This window comes from Dasypus novemcinctus, chromosome 8 (assembly GCF_030445035.2).
Source record: "Dasypus novemcinctus isolate mDasNov1 chromosome 8, mDasNov1.1.hap2, whole genome shotgun sequence".
NCBI classification, from domain to species: domain Eukaryota; kingdom Metazoa; phylum Chordata; class Mammalia; order Cingulata; family Dasypodidae; genus Dasypus; species Dasypus novemcinctus.
Window position 1 is genome coordinate 34413792 of NC_080680.1, and position 16881 is coordinate 34430672.

Below are 16881 nucleotides of genomic sequence, written 5' to 3' on the forward strand. Positions count from 1 at the left end.
GTAATATGATTAGACTTTGAAAATCTTGTTTTTAAGAAGGAATTTGGCAACATTGTTGGAGATGGGCTGGTGTGCTCCAAGCAGAGATAGAAAGTTGTTGGAATATTCTTAGGGTAGCCTAAGGAGGACTTGGCTAGGGCAAGGATTCAAGAAGGGAGACTTGAGACCTACTTCAGAGGTACAATGGCAGGTTTTCGTGACTAGAGGGGGGTGTCCAGAGCCAGAGGCTTTCAAGTACCCCAGACATTCCTGTCTTAGGAAAATTGAAAGAGGTGAGAAGAAAGAAAATATATTCAAGTAGTTAGGCACTTTATATGTCAATTTTAACACAACTTTAATGTATATAATAAGCAACTTGACCAGTCATAGATTGCCTTAGATTCTCCTTTCTGTATTAACTGCTAGGGAGCTAGAGTCAAAAGCTATGGCCAATGACAAGCAGATGTACAAGATGACGGGATATGCATTTTGGGGTATTTGCTCTTTCTTGGCGTTCTTTCACTTTTCCTGCCTTTGCTTTCCCTTCTGTTTTTCTTTACTCTTTTTAAATTTTGGGTTACTCTATGAATTTTTGTAAGGCACCCCAAATTCTTTCAGAAAGGAGGTATTTATAATAAATAAATGCATGAAAATCACTTCCAAACTTGCATTCAGACCAAAATCATTCTGAGACCCATGCTCTCCCCTAATACTTTTAGTTTGAGGTGCTCATTATCAGCCTCCTTTCAATGTGTTGGTGGTTATTCTAAAAGTTACTTCCTTCAACATCTTTTAATGTAAATACATGTGCGGTGGAACAAGAAAGAGAAGTGAAAAAGCATTGAAAAATGATTGCTTCCTAGTAGGGAAGTGGGAGTTAAGTCTTTTCTTTATTCAAGGCAACTGTTGAAAGCCATCAGCGAGTGCTGCTGGCCTCGGCTCACTTCTGTTCTTCAACTCTGCTCCTCTCTCTCTCCCTACTGCCACCATCCCTGTTTTAAGCCTCATGATTACTCACCTGGACAACTGCAGTAGCTACCCCATTGGTCTCCCATCTTCCACATGGATACCAGATTGATTTATGGGATATGCAAATCTGACAATGTTGTTGCCATCATTTCTCCGGCTCTTGTAACAATGTCTAAACTTCTTGGCACAGCTTTCAAGGCCTCTTTACCTCTCCAGATGCGTGTCACCCTATTTCCTGCCTTATGCTTCCTTTCTTCTGCCTTTGCCTTCTGCCTGGAATTCCCTTGCCCTACCCCATCTTTGGTAACTTAATCTTATTTTTCTAAATGCTAATGCTACTTTATTAATGTGTAATTTATACACAGTGAGATGCATACTTCTTCAGCACACAGATGGATGCATTTTGACAGTATCCACTCTTGTAACCATCATCCAGACCAAGACAGAGAACATCTCCTCGACCCAGAAAGTTTTCTCAGGCTTCTTTCCAGTCAATCCCCAACCCCTACCACTATTCAGTTCTCTATTATCATAGATTACTTTTGCCTGTACTTGAACTTGATTTAAATGGAATCACAGAGGACAAACTTTTTTTTTTTGCATCTGACTTTTTTGCTCAAGAGGTTTTTGAGATTTACTTGTTATTGTATCAGTAGTTCATGCCTTTTTATTCCTAGGTAAGAATATTGTATATGATCATATCTCGTTGAAGATAAATTTGCATTTCACTGTTCTCTAATAGTGTTAAATGTCTTAACTATGTATATTGGTTTATTTTTCCTTTAAATAAACCAATGATTTTCAAGCTATAGGTTTGGCCTATTAGTGAGCCATGAAATCAGTTAAGTTGCTTGGAAATAGGATTTAAAAGAAAAACAAAAGGAAAAAGGAAAAGAAATAGGATAAAGTATAATAGGAAGTTTCAAAGAATTACACCTGTTAAGCATAAGTTTCATGAAACATTTTTCAGATATGTGTGTACATGTGCGTGAGTGCATGTTTGCATGAGTGTGTGTGCATGTGTGGTTGCCATGTTATGTGAAAAGAGTTTGAAAGGGTTTGAAAGCCATTGATTTAAATTTTAATTAACAGAGGTGCTCACTGGATCTCAGTGCTGGCCAGTGGAGGCTGGGTAATGGAGGGCGAGGGGTGAACAAGCAGAAAGCAAACAACCTAACCTTCCTTTCATGCATTTCCTAAGTGTTTCTTAGGTTTCTCTCTCTCTCTTTCTTTTTTGTTTAATTAACCAGGGATCTGAATTTCTGCAGTTCTGAGCTTGGCACTTAGGGCTAGTAGTGATTCCTTCTAAGTCAGGGTCATCCAATTTTTGTGGTAGGCGTGTACAGAGGGAGAGGAGCAAATGCTGCATAGGACCCCAGCCTTCCGTGAGCGGGGACGCTCTGGCCTAGAGATTCTGGCAGAAGGGACCGCAGGGTAGTGCTGGCCTAGCCGCCAGTGGTGTTGACTCTCACCTGAAAAAGGTGCTACTTCACCTGCTTGGTAAACCCCAGCAAGCAGGGTTCAAGCAGTCCCAGCTCTAGCGAGCAAGGTCTGCAGAAACAGGGCAATAGGTAGGAAAGACAGATGAATCATTTAAAGAGTTGTGCTACTTAGAAGCCAAAGAGTAAGAAATTGGTAAATACGACAGCACAGATGCATCTGTAAATTCTCATAGCAACTGCTGATGATCCTTTGTTCTTACCCGTCCCTCTCATCCCCATAACTGGACTTGTCAGAAGCTTGTCTGTTTTATAGCTTTTCTCAAAGAATCAGCTTTTTGTTTTATTGATCAGCTCTACTTAGTTTTGATGAATTTCTGCATTTATCTACATCATTTCTTTCTTTCTTTTTTACTTATTTTATTTATTATTTCAATTTCCTGAGCTCAATGCTTAGTTCAATTTAAATATTTATTGTTTTCTAAAACTTATGAACTTACATACATTTTCCATTAAGGTCCACTTATGCTACATCCCGTAAGTATTAATATTTAGAACTGTATTATTTTTGTTTCAAAATCATTTGTAATTTTACTTTTGATTTCCTTTTTAACCCAGCGATTACTTAGAACTTTACTTTAAAATTTCTAAGTTGCTTTTATGGGTGGTGGTGGTGGGGTGTCTTTATTTTGTTGTTAACTTCTAATTTTATGCCACTGTTGTAAGTTCTTTTTGGAATTTATTGATATTTTCTTGGTGACATAATACACAGTCAATTTTTATGAATGCTTCATGTGTTTGAAAACAATGCACGTTCTTTATTTATTGGGTTTGGGGTTAAATATTTTTCTATTAGATCAAATTCGTTAACTGTGCTATTAAAATCTTCTTTACATTTTCTTGAGAGAAAGAAATCTATTTGCTCTTCTAGGGTCTGTGAACTGTGTGATATTTGTCCACTGTGACTTTCTCAATTCTTCCTTGGAACTGTTAACAGGTTGTGCTTTATATATTTCAAAACCGTGTTGTTAGGTACATAAAACAGTAGGTGACTACTGAAACTTCTTGGTGGATTTGTAATTTTTAGAATACTAAGGGCTACTTAGTATTATACTATAATTTTCTATTTCTACAACCTTTAAAAATACTTTTATTACATTTATCTAGGGCATCTTTTTCCATTTATTTAGTTTTAACATTCTTTTGTCATTTTGTTTTAGTGCTCTTTTAAAACATTACATAATTAGATTTAAGAAATATGATTTATAACTGTCTTTAAAAAAGGGAATTAACACATCTACTATAAAATGTGTATTTTTGTGTCATTTAATATAGTTTCCATATATTATGCTTTTATTTATATATATTTATATTATATTATATTTTTTCTCTTTTTCCCTCCATCAATATGCTATGTTCCTCCAAGTACCGAGTCTTTTTTATGATCCACAGTGAGTTTATACTTTTGTTCATATAGGTTCTTTACTTTCATTGATAAATTTACTTAACTGTATTTTATACTTTTTTTTACAACAGCAAATGAGATTTTTTTCATTTCATTTTTCATTGATATTGTATTTTAAAATGTAGATTTTTGCATATTTATCCATTCAGCCATCTAAAGAAATTGTGCTTTTAAATTTGAATAGATTTTTAGAAAAGTAATCCTTTGGATTTTCTGGATATACACTCCTATTATAAAAAATATAAAGATTATTTTGTTTATTTTTTCCTAATATTTATACTGATGATGTTATATTCTTTATCAGTGTTTTCTTCTATTTATATATTACTTAGAATTGTTATTAGAAATGTCTTTTTGGCATCTATTAATAAAAATATAATTTTTTCTCTTTTAATCTATCCTTGTGCAACACTTATTTAAACCCAAACTTGTTAGGTAGGAAGATTAGTTCACAGCTTTTGGCACTGCAGTTGGAGGCCAGAAAGGGGTGATATTACTATAGAAATAAGGTAATGTGGTATAGTGGGAGAATTTATTTTAATACCTTCATAAGTGGCCTTAATCTTGAATTTATGGAAACATTAAAATCTGAAGGGATTCCTTATATTTCTCAGTTATACTTTACTTCATTTTCTGGTGGAAAATTGTATCTCTTACAAATACTGATGATCTTCTGTAATATTCACTGTTCCCATTGTGGAGTGTTATTTTTGTTTGTTTGTTTGTTTGTTTTTAATTGATTTTGTAAAAATATTACATTAAAAAAAAATATGAGGTCCCATTCAACCCTACCACTCCCACCCCACCACTCCCCCCCCAGCAACCCTCACTCCCATCATCATGACTCATCCATTGCACCTGGTAAGTACATCTCTGGGCATCTCTGCACCCCATGGTCAATGGTCTACATCATGGCCCATACTCTCCCACATTCCATCCAGTGGGCCCTGGGAGGATTTACAATGTCCGGTGATTGCCCCTGAAGCACCATCCAGGGCAACTCTAAGTCCCAAAGGCGCCTCCACCTCTCATCTCTTCCTGCCATTCCCCATACCCATCAGCCACCATGTCCACTTTTCCCACTCCAATGCCACCTTTTCTCTGTGGACCTTGGATTGGTTATGTCCGTTGCACCTCAATGTCAAGAGGAGGCTCAGATTCCACATGTATACTGGATGCAATCCTCTTGCTTTCAGTTGTAGGCCCTCTAGACTCCATGGTGTGGTGGTTGTCCTTCTTCAACTCCATCTTAGCTGAGTGAGGTGAGTCCAATAAATCAGATTGTAGGAGCTGAAGTCTGTTGGGGCTCAGGGCCTGGCTATCATATTGTCAGTCCAGAGATTCAAATCCCCTAAATATATCTTAAACCCCAACACCAACTACAATTCCAGTAAAGTAGCATGAAAGTCTTGTGCAAAGAGATCCCATCTGAGTCCAGCTCCATCACGCAGAAACACCGGCTCCAAAGAAGGGCCATCTGCCATGGCAGTAAACCCCATCTGCCATGACCATAGAACCCGTGGGTCTCTTTAGCCCTCAAAGGAACGAATACCTGGGGTTGTATCTACTTTATCTGTCTCTTAGACTCTGCTCAGTTGTGCTTAAGGGCAATCCTTCTGAAAGCCTCCAGACTCTTTTTTAGAGACTCGTAGCCATATAAACTCATTTCTCCTTTCCATTTCCCCCTTACATTAGGTCAAACAGCAATTTAAAGTCATGTTATTATATGTAGACAGTGATATTCTGCTGATCCACATTGAACCTTCAATTCAAGGTCATTTTCCAGTTGCATCATCAGTTGGTACTTGGTAGTGATCCCTCGGTGCCAGGGAGGCTCATCCCTGGGTGTCATGTCCCACGCTGGGGGGAAGGCATTGCATTTACATACTGAGTTTGGCTTCGAGACTGGCCACATTTGAGTAACATGAAGGCTGTCAGGAGGAAATTCCCAGGCACAGTGCTGCTCTAGGCCTTGTTCTTATTTCAGGCATATAGTCTCACAAGCCTAGTCATTAGTATCAGGGGCTCACTGTTGGACCCTCATTCCTTCCTGGTCCTTACCGTTGCAGCTGGGGGACTGCCGCTGCTCCCCTAGGGGCCACGACTGAGCACCCCTGGCCAGGAACTGAGTACCTCCCCAGCTTTAGTTTTTAATTGTTGCCACTATGAGTATATCCAAACAATACCATGCACCCTGGACATATGCCCTGTATAGCTCCCTGTCAACCCTATATCACCTGTCAATAGTGTCCTATACCAGTATTCCTCCGCCGCCACTGCCGAACCACTCTGTGATCCAAAACCTCCCGAAAATTGAAGCCCAATATAATGTCAGGATCCCTTACTAGCAAAATGGGATAAGGTGATGGGTTTAAAGGTCAGGTACAGAATACGTGTTGACTTGGAAAAATTCTACATCCTATCTTTCTCTTTTTCTTTTTTTTCCTAATTATTGAACTTCTCTTCACAAGAGCCCTAGACCACAGCAATTCATATATACAATATACAGTACTCCCACACATCCACCATAGAACCTTTTCCCTTCCACAGTGATATTCTTATAACTTATTCATATCATATTTACTTAAAGTGATGTACAGACTCTGAGACAATAGCTTTCAAACAAGGCAACATCCGCACTTACATTGTGGTCCATACTTTAGGATATACAGTTTTCTAAACTTTTAGTTATCCTATGTTTTACATTATGGTTTACATTATTAGTCTGTCATCCCCTATATGTTGTGTGGAGTGTTATGATGCTCAAGTGAAAGAATGTAGGTAGAAGACATAGGAAGGTGCAAAGAACTCTGTAACGGCTAATAACTGTTAAACCTGGCACTCAATATGTGTTCCTTTGATTTGATACTTAACTTGGTTACTCTTACCACACATTTTCTCTTCTAGTTATCTATGACTTTTCCAAAAGGGGTTTGAGATTCTGCATCCAGGGATGCAGCAGATATATGGAAATTACTTAGAAATGAGATACAACATTTCTAAAAGCAGACTTTGGGGCCTGTTTTCATTGATATTCTACTACCCAGTGGTCATACTGGTCAAATACTAGGCTGAGCAGACTCTTGCTCGAGACCCCACCAATTAGCAGGCCACTGCTGTCTTGGCAAAAGCTCCCAGACTGGGAAATCAGAGGAACCCATTTTCATTCCAGCTGAAGGCAGGATTATGAATTGATTCACAGTGAGACCCAAGGTTTACTACAGGAACCAGTGGGAACAGGAAACTTGGGGCTTTGCATGTATCAGGTGCAAGGACCAGGAGTTGGGAGGAGAAATGAATTATAGACCGAAGCTGATTTACCAGCTGGTGACACGTCACATTTCAATTTCAGTGAAAGTGGAGCTGCACTCATTAATAAGGTGCAATCGGGCAGACCAGCCTAGCCCTTGTTGGGGTCTCTGCCTACAAGGGCACTGTCTTGCCACGAGGCAAGCAGAGTTCCTCTTGGAACGCCTCGGCTGAGGTCCCTGAACCACTTCCCAAGTAGAGAACTGGAGAGTCTAGAACATCTCCTGCCTGGTGGTCCCCAAATGTGCTCGATGTCAGAGCTCCTGGGAATCGTGTGGCTCTTAATGGAAAAAGAATAAAGTATTATCCAAATATTAATCATGGAATAAATTAACACATTATTTGGTTTTAAATCGTATGGCATCTGTTTTTAAATTCTGGTAAGAATCTAATATTGGTCAGGCCTTTTTTGCCCTATGAAATCTACTTTCCATCACCATGGAAATCTAAACCTCTCCTAAAGATTTCTGTGAGCTGCTGGGCATTTACATTCTCAAGGTGATGTAAAGGATTTTGGTAGTGTCTTTTGTGAAAATAAGGGCACGTGGTAGGTGGTGTGTTGGTATGCCATATTTTCCAGTGAGCAAGAAACAACCTAAAATTATACATAACCCATCTTAGTTTTTAAAATCCACTGTGCCACTCAGTGATGAAAGTGACAGCCACTGAGTGTACATTTTAGATAGATTGTACAAGGCATGACACAGCCAACCATGTGGTGCAAGATGGACTGTGGTTAACAGTACAAATGTTCAAATGGATAGTACTAATACATGGTGCTAATAATAGGGGGTGTATGGAAAAAATAAACCAAATGGAAGCTATGGACCAGTTAGTGGTAAGAGTCTGACCATGTTCTTTCATAATCTGTAACAAATATTCCACAACCATGTAAGGTGTTGGTGGAGGGGTGATGTGGGGGAATTCTGCAAATTATGCCTGACTGTTCTGTAACCTAAAACTTCTTTAATAAAATATATATATATATATATATATATATATATATATATATATATATATATAAATAAATCCATTGTGTCATCCTGCCAATAAGAGATTCTCATTGGCCCTTTGATCCATCAGTGCCTGAATTTCATAACTTATTGGCTCCTTTCTTGGTGTCTCCTGCCCATGTTTCTTCTTATACTCTCTCCCTCTTGGAGACTCCAAATTCTTCTCCTCCAAAGTCTGCAAGCCCAAAAACCATTAAGTCTCAGTCAAACTGATGGCTTTTTTTTTTTTAAGATTTATTTTAGCTATTTATTTCTCCCCACCTCCTTGTTGTTTTTCACTTGCTGTGTCTGTCTTCCTTGCTTCTTTAGGAGGCACCTGGAGCTGAACCTGGGACCTCTGATGTGGGAGGGAGGTGCCTCTGCTCCCTGTTTTGTTGTGTCTCTCAGTATGTTCTTCTCCCCGCATCTCTTGTTGTGTCATCTTGTTGTGTCAGCTCTCCATGCCGGGCCATTGTGCCCGCTCTCTGTCTTCTTTAGGAGGCACCGGGATCCAAACCAGTGACCTCCCATGTGGAATGCGGGAGCCCGGTCGCCTGAGCCATCTTTGCTTCCCCTGAGGGCTTTCTGTTTAGTAGAAACTGGCTTCCTTAGCAGGGAGTTGTGATTATAAATAACTAATATTTTTTCCTAGTGCACCAATACACATAGACAAATGACAACCAGTCTTAACTTTGAAAACAAGATTTATAAGGGAATACACAATTATTTTATCCAGCTTATGGACAACCATTTCTGTGAGAGCAGAGATTTAGAAACTTTGAGCTAAAAATACACTTCTCAGGTAAGCATCACAGTCTACTTTTCATAACTAGCTGGCCTTTGACCCTTCTCCACTCATCTTCTGTCACTGCTCGTCATGCACCCAAGCACCTAAAGAGCCAGGTAGGTAGGAAATAAATAGGGAGAAAAACTAGAGAAAGCATGTTCTCCTAAAAGGGACAGCCTTGACAGGGCTCCTGTCAATTTTTCCATGTGGGACTGTGGGAACAGTTTTGCCAGATCTGTTTTTTTCCCAAAGAATCTGGAAACTCTGATTTTTATTTGAAATTTCCTAATTAAGTGTAAGCCAAACAAAATATGTATGGGGGTGGTATTTGGAAAGAAGCTGTCAGTTGTTCTACATTCTAGAGAAATCTCTCTTTCTCTCCTTCTTTTTACACATGCTTTACCCACTACTAGGTATACCTTTCTTCCTTGTTCATCTGGTAAACTCCTCCTTGCCACCCTGAGAGCTCAGCTGAAATGGTACTGTTTCTGTAGGTTTCCCCATTCCCACCTACAGCTATTCCCAAAAAGATACTTATCTCTCCTTCATTACAGTTCCTAGAGCCCTTTCTCTAAACACCTCTTTTAAAATGTATCACTTTATCTGTTTGCCAGTCAGCCTTCCTTGCTACACAATGAAAACCTCAAGGGCAGGGACGTGCCAAACATTTATTTTTCCCGGGAGCCTGGTTTCATGCTTAGCACATAGCAAGCACTCAGTAAAGGCAGGATGGGTGAAGGAAATAAGCATGACTCTGCGATATGAGTCCTGAACGCAGATCTCCTTGCCACTTTACCTCTCAGAATCCTCCTTACACTTGGTCAAAATGCCTGCCTTTTTGGAAATTGTCATCCCCAAATTTTGGGAAAATCAGAAAAGTAGCTGATACAATTTTTGTGAAAAGCAAGTTTGGCAAAAAGTTTACTGGTTGTTTTGAGCAAGTTTCCAGGCTTTTCCTTTGAAGAGTCTATTTTTAAAATATATAACTACACAGTCTCTGGTGTGAGTTGGGCAGAGGTGGAGGGGAATGTGAGCGCTCTAAAGCTGGACGTTGGATGGAACTGTCGCGATGACATCTGCAACTCCTCTCTGTGAGGCGAATTAGAAAGAGCAATCTTGTCTGCTACCTTAAGCCTGTGTGGATAAGCAATTTAAATTCTAAGAGACAGGCAAGGATTTCCCAAAGAATGATACCATCTAACGTAAATTCAGATGATATTACTTTCAGAAATTTAAATCCTAATTTCAGGAGGAATGATGTTTTAGAGAATTGAGAGAGAGAAGAGGCTTCCCTCTTCTTAACCTGAAATAATTAGTTTTAATGAAAGGAAATCAATAAAGATGAGGGTTTTGTTTAGAACTAAAGATGTGTGCCCAGGGATTATTTCAATAGATAATATTTTTCTGACTTTTGCTTTCAGGACTGGAAATATCTTAGGGCTCAAAGGCTTTATGCATAAGACAACACAAGCAACGGTTTCCACATGCTTCATGTTTTCAGCTTGTCTAGTACGTGTGCAGGGAATATCACTGTGTAATGTATAAGAATTTCCCGGCCAATGATGTGAATATGGAGTTTGGGACGGAGACATTTCTGCAGAGTGAGGGACTCAAGAGTTACTATTTATTTGGGGAAAGTCTTTCCTGACTCTCCTGGCTGCTTTCCCACTCAGCTATCCCCAGCCCTTGTTCAGCCCCTCACCCCCTCTGAAAATATTGTTTTATCCTTCCAAAGAGGAAATCCAAATTTTATACTAGCATGTTTGAGGATGGCTGGATTTTAGACTTGTGAAGTGTGGTGAGGAAGGCAAGTACTGAGGAGGAAGTTAACAGATTCTAGATGAAGCCAAGCGGCTCAGGACAATCACGGTTCTTCTAAAACTTTCCTGCCATTTGGTCAGTTCCTTCTGTTGCTGCTTAGATCTGTAAAGGGACTGTTAATTTCCCTCTCCAGCCTCCTGATTAAATATTTCCAGCTAGTGGGAAGAGGGTGTTGGAAACTCTTAGTTCATGTTTGAATATGTAAGTGAAGCATTTGAAAGCACACAGAAAAGTGAGGGGATGTTTGAGATTGACTAGCCGATCGAATCTCAGAATTCCCATTTAATACACTTATCTCTATTGTGTCTCATAACTTTTTTTTTTTTTTGAGGTACTGGGGCCGGGCATTGAACCTGGGACCTCATATGTGGGAAGCTGGTGCTCAACCACTGAGTCACATAGGCTTCCCTGAGTTGGTTTTTCATTTGTTTTGTTTCTTGTTTGTTTTATCAGGAGGCACCGAAACTCCCAACCACTTGAGCAATATTCCCTGCCTCTCAGAACTTTCTTCAAAAGGTTTTTATCCCTTCCCCCTGCCCTGGTTTTTTTTGTTTGTTTGTTTGTTTTTTATGAAGCTGCTTTGACTCTACCCCTTTGCGTTAGGAACAAACTGTGTGATGCGGCCAGACTCAGTGCTGTGGATTGGTGTCAGTCTACACACTCAGATGCTCAAAGAGAAAAGTTTTCTCATTTTTAATCATTTTAATCACTTAGAGTGTCATTATCTCATTGAATGGGTGGGAAATTACAAAATATCTCGGGAATGAACATTATGTGATGGGAAGAGCCTTGTCTGTTTGTTCATTACTTTACCTCTAATAATTGGCATATAGTCTGTTCACAGTGGGTGCTCAATAACTAAGAGCTAAATGAATTTAAAAAGCTGATGCCTCCTTGTATGGCAGACCTCTCTGGTGCCTAGAAACTGGCATTAAATGCCTATGGTTAGAGAAGTCGGTCACTGCCTATTTCTTCATGATTCAAGCCTTAGTTCTCTTCAGTGATGCCATGTGTGGGATACAGAAATCTTTACAGGGGGAGAGATTTCAGGAGCCTGAGACTCAGCTTTCTGCCTTGTAAATATCCCTGAGGGAAGGAATTACAAAAAGCCTTAGGTATGAGCTTCAACTCACAGGAGGGAAAGAGAGAGCAAAACACAGATGAGAATCTCAAAAACTTTCCTTCCACACTGGACAAACATTGCTGTGTTCTTCACTTAAAGGCGTGGGGTCAGGCATTTTCCCACAGTGGGTCAAGGTGCACAAATGGAGCTTGCCCATATGACTGGCATCATCGACAAAGATGGCAGTGCTGCCTGGTCCCGTGTCACGGATCAGTGTTACCAGCTATTCTTTTGTTTTGGTTTGGTTATTCCCTCCCCTCCCCCCCGTGGCTTGCTTGCTGTCTGCTCTCTGTGTCCATTCGCTGTGCGCTCTTCTGTGTTTTTGCTCGTCTCCCTTTTTGTTGCGTCAGCTTGCTGAGTCGGCTCTCCACGGCCCGGGTGGCACTCCACGGTGTGCGGGCGAGCCTGCCTTCACAAGGAGGCCCTGGGACGCGAACCCAGGGCCTCTCATATGGCAACCCACATACAGCCATTTCATAGATAACAGAACAGTTAAAATAAATGGAAAAAAGTAGAAATTTTAAACTTCGTTATAGCTTTAAAACATTAACTTCTGATACAATTAGAAATCATATTCAAATCACAAACTTTTTAAAAAAAAATTACAGCTCCTTATTTTAAAAACACTGTATCCCATTTGAAATGAAAACCCATTGGCCCAGCTCAGATGCTGATCTTTCTGTGTTTCTGACTCGTGTGCCTCCTGCGCCCTGCTGTGTGCCAGGTTTGCAATCCCTCTGTCTCCCACAACTCTTGCCCACAGACTACTCCTAGAAGGTGAACCTCTGAGAACATGCCATGACGTAAACTACCATCCAAAGCTCCATAGCCGACATTTCCACTTGACGGAATATCACTGCTTCTTAAGTGCTGATTGTTAAAGATATTGTGAAAAATACTTTAGAGAACCACTGTAAAAAATATATATATACATGTTCATATCCCCCCTTCAACAATATAGATTACTTTCACAGGAGAATTATCATTCCGATGGAAAAAAAATTCAGTCTAAGCTTTGACCCTCCCCGGCACTGGCCAGCTGCCCTTGGCCCCTGGAGGCACCTGCAGCTCCCGGTCTGTACGCAGCGAAGCCTAAGGATCTGCAATGGTTTGTGCACCCCCCCTCCCTTTCCTTGAACGAGGAATCAAGCCACATAAATTAAGGTATATTAGAGACTCAGAATGTCATTCCTGTGTTCTAGGGAGGGAGGGAAAAAGGACCAAATTTTAAACATTTGATTAAAAAAAACCTGGGCCAATTAATCCAGAAAGTTACGAGCTAGAGCTTAAGAGGCTGCAGGTACAGATTGACTGGCCATCTAGGCCAGTTGACTTCATGCAGGAAAAAAATCCATTTCAGAGTCACAGCCCTCACCACAGCCCACAGGTTCAGAAATTCAGGCAGATTTCTTATCCAGTTCAAGAAGCTCCTCAAAGCTGCTAGAAAACAATTCGGAAGGGCAGGTCCTCTTATCTGCAGGTAAGAAAAATCATGGCACGTGAAGGACGGAATCTTTTCAGTAAGCCAAGCCGTTGAACGTGAGACCTGGACACACAGCGACAATCCCCGGGCCCAGCCCTCTGCATGCTTTCTACTGCATCTGACATGGGAACCCAGCAATATTTGGGTGGATCAAATGATCAAACTATTCTGGAAAAAAAAATTCACCTGGAAAAGAATAATAAACAAGGATTCTTCTAGTTTTATGTTGAGTCCCTTAAAAAATCGGTGGGTAAACAGCACAAAGCTGAGAGCATGTGACCCACTGTTTTGACTGCTGCAACAGAAAGACATGATCACAGCCGTTAAGGATTTTTGTCTCTAAAAAAAGTAGTGCCTTCTCTAAAATTTCTTACTGTGCAGTGATAAAGCTCAAGAAGTAATCACTTCTCCAGATTCTCTACTTTTGACTTGAGGCGTTATGAGATGAGCAAATCAGAGTGGGGAATTTTATGTCACATTTGTTTTACAGTCGGGCCTCTGACCTTGCTGCTTTGTGTTTCCTGCCCAGCTGGGTCTTCTAAGAGAATCTAAGCAGTTAGGCCTGCCCTCCCTCTAATAAATACTGAGGTTCCTTCTCTTATTGCTTTTGTTAGATGTGTGGCAAGAGGAAGGAAAAGTACATTCTGCTAATGCCTTTGGCCAGTGGGTTGCTGTTTTCCTTCTCATGGCTTATGGAGAAAAGCATGTTTACATCTGGTGCCTCTGCTGAAGGGTGACTTGTTCAAGGGCAAAACAGGTGAAATGACTTCAAATAGAAAGTCGGGCTGCTAAACTTACAAAGGAATAGTAGACCCCAGTACATGCAACTGACACATTGATTGACGGCTCACACTATACCATGCCCTGCTCTGTGAAGTTGGGGGATTTAAAGGTGTGGGAGACATAGCTGTTAAGAAGTTTACAGTCTCTTAGAATAACATTTATTCCACCAGTTAAGCCTAGTGAGTTCAAGTTCAGCAAATAATAATGTGGAAGAGAAAACGTTTTTATAGCATGTCAGCTTTGTAACCTGAGATATCCCTTCACCAAGATGGCATTAGAGGGTTTTCTTCACTTTTACCTCTTCTTTAATTGGATGAGAGGAGCTCTGCCTACTTCTTTGATACTTGAAATGCTTCATGCACACCAGCCTGGTGTCACCAAAGAGAAAAAGTTACCAGCCCTTGCTCTTGAATATAGAAGAGGTTCTGTAATGGAACAAAGCTTTATGCACAGAAAGGGCTTGATCCATGATTTTGGTAATGCTATCAAAGGTTAATCACTATCATTTCATGGTCCAACCTGAATTTAAAAAGGTAACCTTTATCTTGTGTTTAAGTGCTGCCTAGATCTAGGTTTTTGAAAGAAACTTTTGAAAGAAACCTAGAAAGAGTTCTGGGATCAATTGTTGGTGACAATTGACCTGAGCCTAAGACAGAGTGTGATAATGTATTGGCCATCTCAGACTAGTTACCTGAAGACCTGATTAGAAACCAAGGGACATCACCGGTACACTAGCAAAAATATCAGTGCAGTGTTGAAATCCCAAAAATCTCTGTCTCTGTGTCTTCAGAGCAAGGCCACAATGGGATCTAGAAGTCTTGAGTAGAGATGTTACTTTACATACTCCACGGGTTCTCACTGGTCCCAAAGCCTGAAATCGGCAGACACTTTACAGAATGCTTTGTAAGGCCCTTCCTGTTGTTTGGGTTAGTTCTTCCTGTTTTAAAACCAGTGAAATTACTTCAAGCCACTATGCTTGGAACATGTCAGCTCTAAGGACCCCAACCTGCAGCAACTTCCAAGCACCTGAGAAACTGCTGGCCTCTCTTGAAACCGTGCTTTCAACATCACTGCGAGTCTGTGATTATCTTCAATTGCTTCCTACTACGGCTTCAAATAAGATTCGGAGAGTTCACCTGTTGGTGAGCATTGATTTGGGTGGTGGAAAAGCTTGATGATGAGTTGTCAAAAAAATCAGACCTAGAGACTTAATCATTAATTATTTTTAGAAAGCTTCGATCAGATGTAAGGATTGCCACATCTACTTCTACCGGCTGCAGTTTGTTTCAACATAGTGTTTGAAGGGAGATGCTTAGGGCGCTGCTAGCTGGGGCTTCCTTTTAAGCAAGAGCTGAGGAGAGGAGAGCTGCATCTTTGAGCGATGCTGCTCTCATTTTAATGGTGACTTGGAAAGCTCTTTGGTTAGAGTGAAATCTGGATTTTTTTTTTCTCAACGAACACTTCTATCTCAGGCCAGGTCCACTAGGATACAAGAACCTCCAGAAAAAAAAAATCCTATTATTTATTGGAAAAAGGACAACACTATAGATTAAATCTTATGGGATAATGTTTTAATGCCAAACCTGTCTATCTCCATCACTCCCTCCTTGTTCCCGATGGAGAAAAGAAAACCATTAGACATTTTTTTTTTCTTTTTCTTCTTTTAATTTTGTTCAGCATTAAAGGAGGGAACTTCATAAACATTGATTGTCATTTACAGAAAACATTCAGAAATCATGTGTGCATTATCAGGGAATGCTAACAGTATTCAACTAATAATTTACAGGACATAAAATAAGGACAAAAAACCCATTATATTCTAAAGTAATATAAAACTTTTTTTTTTAACAGTTAGGGAATGCTGTTTTACTCTAGTATATTTATAATTAAAAAACAAAACAAAACAACTCAGTGCTTACTTCCTAAGTGACTCAGGCTGCTGTTTTACTCACATACACAGAAATTAGGGTGTACACATTAAACAAGGAGAGAGAGATTGGAAAATTGTAGATTTTAACACTAGTTATGTCACTGGGTTTATCTGTAGTTTGCCTTTGCCTCTATAGGTCAATAATAATACATGGTAATAATGCAATTAAGCTCCAGAAAAATCAGTGGTGACCCTAGGAGGCATTCTTCTTTTTCTTTTTAAAGTATAATTATTATGTCTTTCAGAGTGAATACTTTTATTTTAACTACTTTCGGCAGTGCAACTTTGGTGTGCTGCCCACAATGGCGCGCATGCTTACTGAATAAGAGATGCAAACGACCCGGCCCGCCCTGCCCAGTGCAGCGGTGGTGAGCAGGTCGGCCGAGCCCCAGCCCGTGGCTGCAGTCGCTGGCGGACTCAGAGCTGCTCTTCACTTTGCAAGTGCAGTCTGGAGCTAAGGGAAAAACACAAATCTCTGCATGTTGGAAGTATCCAAAAATCATTTTCTCTCAATCCTAAAAGCAAGGAAGCATTGTCAGGGATTTCAAAAATATTGGAAAGTCTTATTTAAATCTAAATATCTTTTTATTATAAATTGATCATCATAAAATACCAGCCGTTTAAAGTCATACGGGGGATGCAGGAAAAGCATCAGGTTCGTGGGACTTGCTCCCGCCTCCGTTGCTATCGCTCATGACACTTTAGATCTTCCTACCGCTCAGTCTCTCCCCAACCCTCCCTCAGGTTCTTCACAACATTTATTTGGTGAAGGTCAGCTATGGCTTCAGCGAACAAGTGGTC